This window comes from Armigeres subalbatus, chromosome 3 (genome assembly GCF_024139115.2).
Source record: "Armigeres subalbatus isolate Guangzhou_Male chromosome 3, GZ_Asu_2, whole genome shotgun sequence".
Taxonomy (NCBI): domain Eukaryota; kingdom Metazoa; phylum Arthropoda; class Insecta; order Diptera; family Culicidae; genus Armigeres; species Armigeres subalbatus.
In genome coordinates this window covers 204,519,059-204,531,978 of record NC_085141.1, presented here as the reverse complement: position 1 = coordinate 204,531,978, position 12,920 = coordinate 204,519,059, and the positions used below count along the sequence as shown (strand labels likewise).

Below are 12,920 nucleotides of genomic sequence, written 5' to 3'. Positions count from 1 at the left end.
TACATTCCAACAAATAATTTCAGAATTTGAAACCAATACAGATTGTACCGAAGAGAAATGTGACAATGATGAATTCACTGATTATGTTGGTCATTTTCAACAAATTGAAACTGTTTTTGTAAATTTAGATAAAGATGAGAGATATTTTTTGAGATTTTGCGTTTTAGGATTGGAGCTACAAGGTTTGTTGGACAGTGGAAGTAACGTGTCATTAGTTGGAGAACACTTTGGTAATTTGACCAGCTTTCTAGAGATTCAAGATCTGGATAAAAATATTAAAATTTCAACTGCCAGCGGTGAACCAATGAAAATTAATGGATTTGTAGATGTTCCTTTTACAGTCAATCAAAAAACTAAAATTTTACCATGTTTAGTTGTTCCTGAGCTTGGATCGCGTTGTATCTTAGGAATGGATTTTTTTAAATTATTTCAAATTAAAATTACGTTTGATGAAGTGGTTAACAATTTAACAACATACAATGTGGAAGCAAATAATGAAATTCAGTCAGCTTCTCACGTCCTAGATGTGGAACAGACTGAATTGCTAGAGGCTGTGAAGAACAATTTCAAAATATCAGAGCCTGGGACTCTGGAAACATGTAATGTGATGGAACATAATATACAGCTCACTGATGAGAATCCCATTCATTTGAATCCTCATCCGTGGTCGCCCACAATTCAAACAAAAGTTAATGAGGAGATAGACAGATTGTTGGATCTGGATATCATAGAACCCTCAAACGCCAATTGGGCCTTACAAGTGGTCCCAGTCACCAAAGAAAACGGTGACATGCGACTTTGCTTGGATGCTCGTAAGCTAAACGCGAAAACTATCAGAGACGCATATCCTCTGGCAAGCTCAATGAGAATATTAAATAATTTGGGGAAAAATCGATTTTTCTCTGTCTTGGACCTAAAGGAATCTTTCCTTCAGGTGAAGTTGGCCGAAAATTCAAAAAAGTACACCAGCTTCAAAATTATCGGCAAAGGTCTGTTTTCAATATAAAAGGCTTCCATTTGGATTGATAAATAGCAGTGCTACCATGTCGCGTATACTTGATAGGGTTTTAAAGGAAGGACGTTACGAACCATTTATTTTCTCATATTTAGATGACATAATAATTGCAACTAGAACATTTGAGGATCACATTAAATATCTAAAATTGTCTCAGATTGCTTAAGAGAAGCTAACCTGTCCGTAAATTTAGCGAAATGCAAGTTCTGCCTGAAAAGAATTAAATATTTAGGTTTTATTCTTTCGGAGAGCGGCTACCAGCCGAACCCTGAGAGAGTAACTGCGATCTCAAAGTTTGCACGTCCGCAAACTCCAAAGGAGATTCGCAGATTCTTAGGGATGGCGGGATACTACCGCAACTTCATCCCGAACTTTAGCGGTATATCATCCCCTATCTCTGACTTGCTGAAAGGCAAGCCCAAGAAGATTAGGTGGACTGATAAGGCCGAACAGGCTTTCCTCAAACTGAAAGAATGTTTGATATCAGAACCAGTTCTTGCCAACCCAGACTGGACAAAAGAATTTACCATACAAACCGACGCCAGTGATGTTGCGATAGCCGGGATACTGACGCAGGAGTTGGGTGGTAAGGAGCATATCATTGCCTTCTTTTCGAGGAAGCTGAGTTCTTGCGAGAAGAAATACGGGCCCACCGATAAGGAAGGGTTAGCGGCTCTTGAAGCAATTGAGCATTTTAGGTGTTATGTTGAGGGTTCTCATTTTACGCTGATTACTGATTGCTCTGCAGTTACGTTTATTTGCAACTCAAAGTGGCGACCTAGTTCACGATTGTCACGATGGTCAGTCAAGCTACAGGAATATGACATGACAATCAAACACAGAAAAGGGAAGGATAATGTAGTTTGCGACGCTCTGAGTCGTGCGGTTTGTGCCATTTTTGTGAATTCTACTTCTAGGTGGTACAACGATCTGAAGCAAAAAGTAATCGACACTCCAGAAAACTATCAGAATTTTAAAATTGAAAATGGAGATCTCTATAAATTCGTTACTTCCAGATCTGCACAAACCATGGGTCGACTGGAATGGAAAGTGGTTGTGCCACCTGACAAGATGACACAACTCGTTGAAGAAGAGCATGCCAAATTAATGCATCTCGGTACAGAAAAGACTTTGGAACGAATAAAATTAAAATATTATTGGCCTAAGATGAACTCCGATGTTAAGAGAGTTTTGTCTAAGTGCAGCACTTGTAAGCAGTCGAAGCATTCGACTATTGCTACAATTCCTCCAATGGGAAAGCAGAAGGATGCTACCCGCCCATTTCAAATGATTGCTATGGACTACATTAGTGGTTTCGTCCGTAGTAAATCGGGCAACAGTGATTTGTTAGTTTGTCTGGATGTGTTCACTAAATATGTTCGTTTGTTTCCTGTTAGAAAAATAAGTGTGGAAAGTCTAACTCAGTTAATTAAATGTGAATGGTTTTTGAAATTTGGTGTTCCACAAGTGTTAATCTCGGATAATGCTGTAACGTTTTTAGCTAATAAGTTTCAAGATTTGTTGTCCCAGTTTAATGTTCATCATTTTAAGAATACCAGGAGACACTGCCAAAATAACCCAGTGGAACAGGTGAACTGAGTTATTTTAGCGTGTATTCGTTCATATTGTCAGAACGATCACCGCATCTGGGATTCCAAAATTCCAGAAATAGAATTTGCATTGAACAATACAAAACACTCATCAACAGAATTTACGCCATTCTTTCTTGTGCATGGATATGAGTCGGTGATTGATGGAAGAGACCATCTTCAGGATAGGTGTACTTCTGATCCGTCAACTGCTGATTTTGTCCAGCGCAGAAAGGAAGTTTTGGGTTCTGTGTATGAAGACGTTGTAAGGAATAGTATAAAACAATTTGAAAAATACAAAAAAATCTATGACAGTAAACACAAAGGTATGCCGCCTATTTTTAATGTTGGGCAAAAAGTTTACAAAAAGAACTTCCGAATTTCCAGTGCAGCTGAGAACTATTCAGCTAAACTTGGCCCAGTTTATGTTCCTTGTAAGATCATCGCCAGGAGAGGAGCAACATCGTATGAATTAGAAGATGAGGAAGGGAGAAATTTAGGGTTGTTTGCAGCGCAAGATTTGATTCCAGAATAAGTTTGTGTGAGAGCAGTGTTAGAAGAGATGTTTGAGTTAATATGTGGTTTCGAGGAAATGTTAAATGTTTTTATGGTGAAGATTCGTGTGACTAAAGATCGTGTTTGGATGAAATATCGTGAATTATGTTAGAATGTTCGAGGAAATGGTGATCACCGAGTGTTTGCGTAGTTTTAGGAAGCGCGGTTATGAGAGGAAAGGAAACGAGTAAAGCGTGTTTAAATGGAATGAATTAGTATGGAATTAGTGGAAAATATTGTTTGCGTAGTAATAAGAAGTGCGGTTATGAAAGGACAGAAAACGAGTAAAGTATTTGAGTAATAATTAAATGGAATGAATTAGTATGGAATTAGTGGAAAAGATTGTTTGCGTAGTATTTAAATATAATGGGAAAATGTGTGGATTTAAAGTTTTCGAGATGAGAAATATTTGCGTAGATTTTAAGCCAATGAAGTGGAAAAGTCAGTATGTGTAGATGAAAATGTGTGAAAATTCAGATGAGAAGTGTTATTGAGTAAATAGTTAATTGTTCGAATAGTAAATGAGTGTTGTACGTTGACGCTCTTAAGCTGGAATCAAATCAACCTATGTTGACCCAAATATCGCGTGATAAAAACAAGGTGAACAATCGTTGCTCACTGTGGTACATCAAATGACTACGAATGATCGATGGTCTGTTCCTGGTCGATGTCCACTCTACTGTAGGTTGTGAATATTGAATAAATCGTAAAAAAAGCTAACAGGGTACAAGACTTCCACAACTATGAGAGTTCAAAATGCTGTTCCGACAAGAATGTACTTAGTATTGAACAACGGATTACACTTGACGACACGATACACTGCTTTACAAGGTTGACAATTGTCGACGTGTGAGAGGATTGCATGGTAGGAAAGAAACTGCTATACTGGGATGTTCAATCCCTATATTGCAGTCTGGTGTGGGGGTATTGTAACCTGCACACGTCCGACTGCCTCGCGATAGCTGCAAAACAGCTGATTCAATCGCCACACGGAATGGAAACAAAAATCTATCCCCATGTAAGTCACAGCACACAGAACACAACACACCAACAGAACAGTCGTTGCTGATACCCAAATGAGAGCCACATTCTAATCTCCTCAAGCGAACATCAGCTGAAGGCGGTTGAAAAATTACGTTCCTAGCATGCAGCATCTTCTGGCAGCAGCATGATACTGGCTACCAAGCACGCCATAATTTGGTTTTAGGAACCCGTTCCATCCAATATTCTCGCAGCATCCTGCAGAATCCTCCACGGAGACAATCTCTCAACTCAACGATCATCCGCACGATAAACAACGATCAGCCACACATATCGGTAGAGAGAGATATCCGATTCGATCTTCCCAGTTAGTTGTCGGTTAACTGCCAAGCAGGCATACGCGCGAGTGCTCAAGCAAGTTGTATTTTTGTGATTGATTGCCTGACCGACGGGAATAGATCAAAACGAAGTGCAGTGCAGTGGGTGTTGATTATGGCTTAGGGCCAGGTAATAGCTCTGAGAAGCTGGTTCAAACCGAAGTGCTAATTTTATCCACCCTACAGTTATGGAAGCCTGCAGCTGGTTAGCCCATATTTGGTATCTGCACCGAGAAGCAACAGTGATGGAGTAGAGTTTAGATTTGCTTAGAGATCGGTAAGAGTGAAAAATGAAAATTAAGAAAAGCAACTCCGAACCGTGATATCAGTGACGAACGAAGTGATGATTGATGTTTAATTAACAGGCCTTTCATTCGCTGCAAAAATTATGTAGCGGCTTGTGAGAGCAACATCCCAAGACGACGGCGAATTGAAGTGGCTGGCTTGGATCGCTGGCAGAGGCCAGCAATCATCTTGGGTCTGTCCGGACAGACATGACGGTTTGCAGTCGCCGAGGGATACATTTTTACACTGACACACACATACTAAACTTAAGGTTAAGGAATTTAAGCGTAAGTACAAAAATACGTTAAATTGCATATGAAATGTATGTGTTTACTTCGTTACGGTGATTCCGAATAGTGTTTTTTGTTAATGGGTCCACTATATTGTTTGAACCAATTGTTGGCGGTTCTGGGTACGTGGGCAATGGGGACCAGTGCCATCTTCGCCTCTTTCGAACTTTTGTCTCCGTCTCATGCGGCCCCCCCTCAAGGGGGAGGTGACAAGCTGTCAAAAAATGTCGCTATGAAAAAAGAGAAACAAAACAGCAAAATAATAACAAAATAAACTGTTGATGAAAATCATGATGAGGATGACTGCAAAATAATATTTTTTCAGGATTGTTTTTTTTTTTCATTTTACTCCCATCGTTCGATTTCATGGTGAAAGTTAGTGAAAAAATAACATTGAACAGCACGCGCCCTCAAAATAACGTAATTCTGGACATTAAATTTTAAATAATCATTACGGAAATCTCGTAAATCGTCACCGATTCTATCGATATTCCACCCCAATATATTTGTAATGCAAATAAATTGCCAAAAAAGTGTTTTTCTTGGTCAAAACATCGCCTAATCATAATTTTCAATGATAAATTTCATTTATATGAAGAAGCTTCTTCGTTTTCAATATGGCCATCATAAATTTTCATCATAAAAATGTTGCTCTTATCAAACACCGTTATAAACTTTTTGCAATGCAAATATTCTTATTAGAGTTATTCATTTGACCATATTACGACCAGAAAATGTGGATTTGTACGAGTTTTGCAAATGGGATTTATTACGGTCTTCATCACAACCGTAAAGCAGCTCATAAGGTCAATAGGCGTTTAGCATTCGAAGCTTTTTCAGTATGTTTATGAGAGGTTCATTGATAGCAATAAGAGCGACAATAAAACCGAGCAACTAGCTATGGTGATTGCTATTATAAATCTGCTATAAGAATTAAATAAATCCAAGAAGCATGGAAATTGTTACTTGGGCGTGGTACAACAGCTCAAGAAGTTTCCAAACATGTCCAGTAGAGATGTCGCTACAAGTCCAAAATGTCCTGTTGGGTTACATTTTTACAAGGTGCAAAAAAAACCCAAACCGAAATGAAAACTTGCGGAACATACAACGGTAAGATTTACACCGAAGAATGCTTTCAAGAAGCGTCTTTTGCCATTCATAAGAAAACACAAAGTATCAACTCTGTTTTGGCCTTATCTGGCGTCTTGCCACTACGCTCGTAACATGTTGGAGTAGTACCGAGCTAACGGAGTTAAATTTGTGCCAAAAGATATGAATCCACCAAATTCACCGGAACTTCGCTCAATTGAAAAATTCTGGGCAATTATGAAGACTGAACTTCGCAAACATTCCAAAATTATTAAAACAGAGCTGGAGTAGACGAAAATTTGGGTAAAAACAACAAAAACATTAGGAAAATCGATTGTACAAAATTTGATGTGAAGTGAAGTGAAAAGGATGGTTCGCGCATTCGGGATGGATGATGAAATCGAATAAAACAAATCTTGTAAGTCATAACTCATTAGAAGAAGAAAATCCAGAAAATCTGACAAACGGTTTAATTTTGGTGAGTAAATATGTGTGTTCCATTGTTATCGAATACACCGTTTATTTGTACAGTCGCTCCAATATAGAAACAAGGGAGTCAATTTTATTAAGGAAAATCATTATTTTCAATTGTTTTTCAAGCGAAACCTTATAGCCTATTCAGATTACGACCATTTACGAAGTATTTGACATGATAAAGAGTATGTTTTTTTTTTTTTTTATTTCAATTCAATTATAGCTTTATTAAACGTATACATGTTTTGGATCTGAAGTTTACATGGTTTTCATATTCTTCAATTCATGTACATCATCCAGTGAGCAAATTGCTTTTTGAAGGAGGTGTTTATACGGTATGCTTATGGGTGACCGCTTAAGTGACCGAACCACTTGTAATCGACTTACACCAATATTTATCAAATTTTGTGGATTTGTTTATTTACCGATTATATGTGAAAATCCAAATTTATTTGATGATTGGACAACCCCTCGGCAAATGCGAACACCCCCCGTTTTTGACGATTTGTAAAAACCATATTTTTGAACGACTCATATCTCGGACAGTTTTAAAGCTACAAATAACTTCTTTTTATGCATTTTGAAGAGAATTCTCCAAACTTTTTGAGAAAAATATTGATTTTTAGTAGAAGTGTTGCCATCTGCATTGTTTTTGCGTTTTAAGTATAAAATTGTATTTTTCTGCCAATGAGTATTTGGAAAATAACACCAGCATCGTGTTCTCCAGAGAATTTTGCATAAGAAACACTTGAAACCCCAAGGTACTATGAGCCGTTCTCGAGTTATAGAGTTTTGAATGTAATATGATTCATATGGAGCTTATCAATCACATAAGATTTTGTTATGCATACCCACCCAACCTTTACCCTTTTTGCTAGAGTGTTTTTATAAAATTGCTAAGAATTCCAAGATATTGTTTTCTTAAAAGAAATTGTAAAACATGTACCATTGAATAGAAAATAATGTACTTGGCAACGTAGTCACTTTGGAAAAAATAACTTTTCTGTATTGTTGTAAAGCGTACTATTAAACTATTACTCACATAGGTACTATAGTATTTCACCTGCTATGGAAAGATGTTTTAATTTTATAGATCATTAATTAATTTCAAAAGCTTTCGGCTCATATGCTGTTAAGCGTTACGGAGCCGAAATCTTTTTTACTATTCTATTCTTACAAAATAACGTTAGATTAAGTGCACCGAAAGACTCGTGTTTTAATCATTGAAACAAACATTTTCTTAAAAACAGCAAAAAAGAAGACATACGAAAGGCAATTACGACAGAGAAAACGATATGATTATCTAAAAAAACTTGATTAATTTACCTTGCGGGAATGGTGCACTTCTCGTGCATTTTAAAAATAGTATTTTGACCATATGTTTCGAGTCCATAGTCCGAACCAGTCAAATTTAAATAGCAAACAAAGGGACAGGATTTCCCGTAAAATGCAACATGTTGTGAGCAAATCGGTTAAAGGCAAGTGCCTAAAAAGTGGATGAAACTTTTCTGCACACACACACACACACACACAGACATCAACTCACCTTCAGGTTGAATCGATTGGTATACAACACTATGGATCCCTGGGCCTTCTATAAAAAGTTTTTTTTCGAAGCGAACATATAGCCTTTAAGAACGCTTAGTGTACGAGAAAGAGAAGAATAAAGTAGCTCATAAGGAAATAGACTTTCACTATGTTATTTTGGGAAAAGGGTATGAAAAAGGCAAATCATTAAGTAAATGATACTTGTACTTTCAGAAGAAGAGGGTAAGTGATTTGTGACTATTTGTGACAAGTGGGAGGTAAGAGGGTTGAAAATGGCAAAAAAACGTTGGATGCAATTTTCAAACGAATTTTGTAGTTTTACACAAGGCAGAAGAAAAGCTTAATGTCAATACTAGTCGACCAGAGGAGAACTATCCACGAAAAGTTTTTATCTTACTACCACGGAAATTAAACCCACACTTCACAGCACCCAAATGTGATTTGACGACAGCCATGAGCTCTCAGTCACTCACCAAGGAATCGAAAATTGTCAACTGTGTATGTATATTGTCAAAATATGAAATTAGTAGACCAAAAACAAACATCATAAAATGGTCTTCTTTGAGATAATGATTTTATTTTCTGTATTTTGAAAATAAATGGATAATATTTGCTATCCATTTTTTTGTATTTTTTTGCATTTTTAACTCCTAGAGAATTCAGATTTTCTTAAACCATGTGACATATTGCGTTAAAGGTTGGCCCTAAGGATGCCGAAAAACTTTGCAGAAGAAGGATCACTCAGGAAAATCGACACATACTTTATGGGAAAAATCCATGTATTTTGAAATATGCATATCATGCGTCGGCACATACCGTGGAAAATCATATTTCGGACATACTCAAACTTCGGACGCTTCAATTCGTATGGGAAATTTTCTGAAATATTTCATCGAAATGTTTCGTCAAGCTGGATCGAAAGGACTAATAGTTTTAGCTTATTTTAGTATAGTTACATTCTAGTAAGACATGTTAAAACAATGCAACGAATTTATTAAAAGACAGTCTGAGCTGTGCAGTGCGAATTGTTTTGACTTATTCTTCCCGATACTGTGTAATCATGTGTCCGAAGTTTGAATCTTTGTGTCTGAAATATAAATCCAACCCCGCCGGTGTCCGAGGTTTGAATTAAACAGAAGCCGGACATTTTCATAAATTGCAAACATTCTTCGTAATATCTTGCACATATTAAATACGTAGTTCAAAGATGAATACTATACTTAGTGATTGCAATGGTGATTTAAACGGTGTGACTTAAAATGTCAGTAAACAGGATGATTTTATAACAGGAAGTGCTTAAGCGTCCGAAGTTTGAGTTTGCACGGTACCTAATTGCATACAAATTCACACATGGATACTATGACCCAGATGGATAGTACGTGTGAACACTTATGCAATGCATGTGGGCCCATGGAATATATGTGTCGAAAATATGGAATCCATTTCGCTAACCCCATTGCAAAAATCCATGTGTGAACTCATTAATATAATATGGAGTTTTTTGTGAGTAATCCTTGCTGGAACGACGATCAAAATTGTTTATTCTGCCAGCTCTGCCAAACTACGTGTATGTACCAATCATTCAACTGAGCGTTATTTCAAAAAATTTATTTTTTTAGGGCTGAGGAACAAATTGTAGTATAGTGCTGGCAGAAACATTTCAACAATCAAACTCCCAAGCGTTGTAAAATTTCCAGTAATGCTTATTCTTCAACAAACTTTTTCGGCATCTTTCAGACTATATGCTAACGTATTGAGTCAGATGATTGAATTAACGATAAAATAAAGCCGCTAGGAGCAAGAATGCAAAAAAAATCCATGCTAATCTTCATATAAATTTCAAACGCGATGCGGAAAGTGGGGAAGCAACCAATTGAGCTGTGTGTGTGTATGTGTCAATGCGAATGTGTGTGTATGTTCGGAAATTGGTAAAAATATTCAATGTTCACAGTGAAAAAAGGACTTTTCATTTTTAAAATCCTGTATCTCAAGATCGGAACATAGTACCTCGGGGTTTCAAGCGTTTCCAATGTAAAATGGCCAAAAACACGTTGGTGAGGTTATTTTTAAATTAAATTATACTCATTGGGTAAAAAATGCATTTTTCGGACAAAAACTTAAAAATTGTTCATTTGGCAACACTGCACATCAAAAAAATATTTTTTTATAAATTCCTTGAAAAATCTTCTTTCGAATGGTTACCTTAGATTCATTATAGACCTCATAGTTCCAGAAATATTAACAAAACAATATATAGGTTTCATACATTTGTCCGAAAAGGGGGATGGTCGTAATGATCGTGGGGAGGTCCAATCACTACGAAATTTTGGATTTTGGGGTATAACCCATACATAAACAATTGGTCAAAATCTCATTTAATTCTAAGAAAGTCGATTGCACGTTTGCATTATTTCTCGGTCACTTCATATGGAATGACCCTTATCTATTCCAAGAACAAAACAAAAATTAAGTATTCTTATTCAAAGTATTTGTAACACTATGCTTTCACTATAATATAATCCAATAAAAAAAAACAAAGTTAATTCGTTGATCAATTTAAGTATAATATAAATGGGGATGTTATTCGTCGAGCTCGATGATCTTTATAGTGCTATGCGACACATCGCCACCGGTTGATGTTGATAGATTCCACGTATTATTGTGTGATTAAAGAAAACATAAGGTTAACAGATTAATTAAGTATTTACCTATAAGAGAAAGTGATTAATTTTATCTTTAAAGTATTCGTTTAATTTATGTTTCAACAAATTGCAGGCTCGAAATCTTTTTATCGTTAAAGGCAAGGTGTTATATAGTTTACTACCATAATATGTTATTCTTTTTCGACCAAATTCTGATCGAGGTCTTGGAAGAATGAAGTTTGCCTGCTGCCGAGATGCTCTGATTGTCTGCAGTATTGATAGACTGTAATTGTGGTGTAGGGGCTGGTTAGTTGCAATTTTATGCATCTGCATCATTATTTGAAACTCATACAAAGCCTTAATTGGTAAAACAGAGTGTGATTTGTCACTGTACAATATATCTGTGGGATACAAAAAGGGTTTTTTAAGAAACCGATTTGAGACATCTGTTTTGAATAACTTGTAATTCTCTCAGTTGTGATTTATTTGAATTTCTCAAGTTTGAGACGAGATACGAGAGTCTAGAGTGAACCAATGAAAAATAGATATTTTTTAAGCAAACAGGTGGTAAAAAAGCGGAAATTTTCTTCATAATCCCACATAGAGACCCGATTTTAGTTTTGAGCATTTCAACATGAGGTTTCCAACTCATTGTGGAGTCAATTATAAGACCTAGGAAAGTGTACTCTGATACTTCATCTAATACTTGCCCTTGTATTACTACAAGATCGTGAGCTGGAATTTGCCTCCTCGAAGAATGAATCAACATGTACTTAGTTTTCTTCAGGTTCATAGATAGAACGTTCGAATTGAAGTAATCAAGAAGTAGTGAGGCGCCCGCAAACAGTCGTAGTTTTCCGGACAAGGGTAGCTTTGCCAAATCGTTAATAAAGAGTAGGAATAAGATAGGACCCAAGTTGCTGCCTTGAGGAACTCCTGTGCGAATGAACTGCATTGTAGATTTATGTTTACCAATTGATATAAATTGTTTTCTGTCCTTTAGATAATTCTCAAGCAATAGTCCAACTGGTCCCCTTATGCCATAACCTTCTAGTTTCGAAACGAGCAAAGCATGGTCGACGGTGTCAAATGCCTTCTTCAAGTCAATAAACATAACCCCTCCATAAAGCCGATGATCTAATGTATCATAGATTTGATGAACCAGATCACACGAAGCCGTCAAGGTACTCGACCCCTCTCTGAAACCGTATTGATGCTCAAACAAGATATTATAGCGTGTCAAATATTCCATCAACCTTACTACTAACAGTTTTTTTATTATCTTATCAATGACGGACAGTGTGGAAATAGGGCGGTAGTTGTTCAAGTTCTTACGGTCTCCAGATTTAAACACGGGAATTACTTTGGCTATTTTCAAAGATTCAGGGTATTGACCCGTTATAATGATTTCATTGAATATTTCGACAATAATCGATGCAAACATATTAAAATGAAGTTTAACGAAAGATACTGGAATATTGTCATGACCAGCAGATTTTTTTTGCATCCAAATAATTTTGAAAAATCTCATTAAAACTACCTCCACTATTGGTGCTACTTCCACTACGGGTACGGTTACTATATTGCATGTTTTTGCCTTTCGCGTATACTAAGTATACGTAAGTACTATAGGATCACTCCAAAACCGATCTTTTGATAGAAGGCTCGAAGACCCATAGTGTTATATACCAATCGATTCAGCTCGATGAATTGAGGTGATGTCTGTATGTGTGTACAAAAAATGTGAGACAATTTTTTTTGTAGTTAGCATTATCCGATTTTCTCGCAACAAGTTGCATTCGACGCAGATTGTGGCCTAGTTAGACCCTATTAAAAATTAGACTGATCGGACGTGCCAGCGTTGCAGAGTTATTAAAAAAACATTTTTCTCATACTTCACAAATTATTTTTTTTTTGAAGGACTGCTGTAATGCATTTAAATGAACGTAAATAAATGTGAATTGATGAAAATAACGGAATCTATCTCCCTAAAGTGCAATTTTAACCTCTTTATGTGCTTTTCTTGTAACATTTTACAATACACGAGAAAGGCACCATCACCGCTAGGTGGATTA

At 36.5% G+C, this 12,920-nt stretch overlaps 1 protein-coding gene and 1 long non-coding RNA gene across 2 annotated transcripts in view; one reads left to right on the top strand and one right to left on the bottom strand.

Moving 5' to 3' along the window:
- Window positions 1–12,920, bottom strand: part of LOC134227105 (mucin-2) — a 178,462-nt gene that overhangs the window by 78,897 nt on the left and 86,645 nt on the right. The gene's annotated exons all lie outside the window — the stretch shown is intronic.
- LOC134227633 (uncharacterized) lies at window positions 4,517–5,047 on the top strand. The gene is made up of 3 exons (XR_009983713.1): window positions 4,517–4,647; window positions 4,704–4,794; window positions 4,883–5,047. It is a non-coding gene; the product is annotated as an uncharacterized LOC134227633 (long non-coding RNA).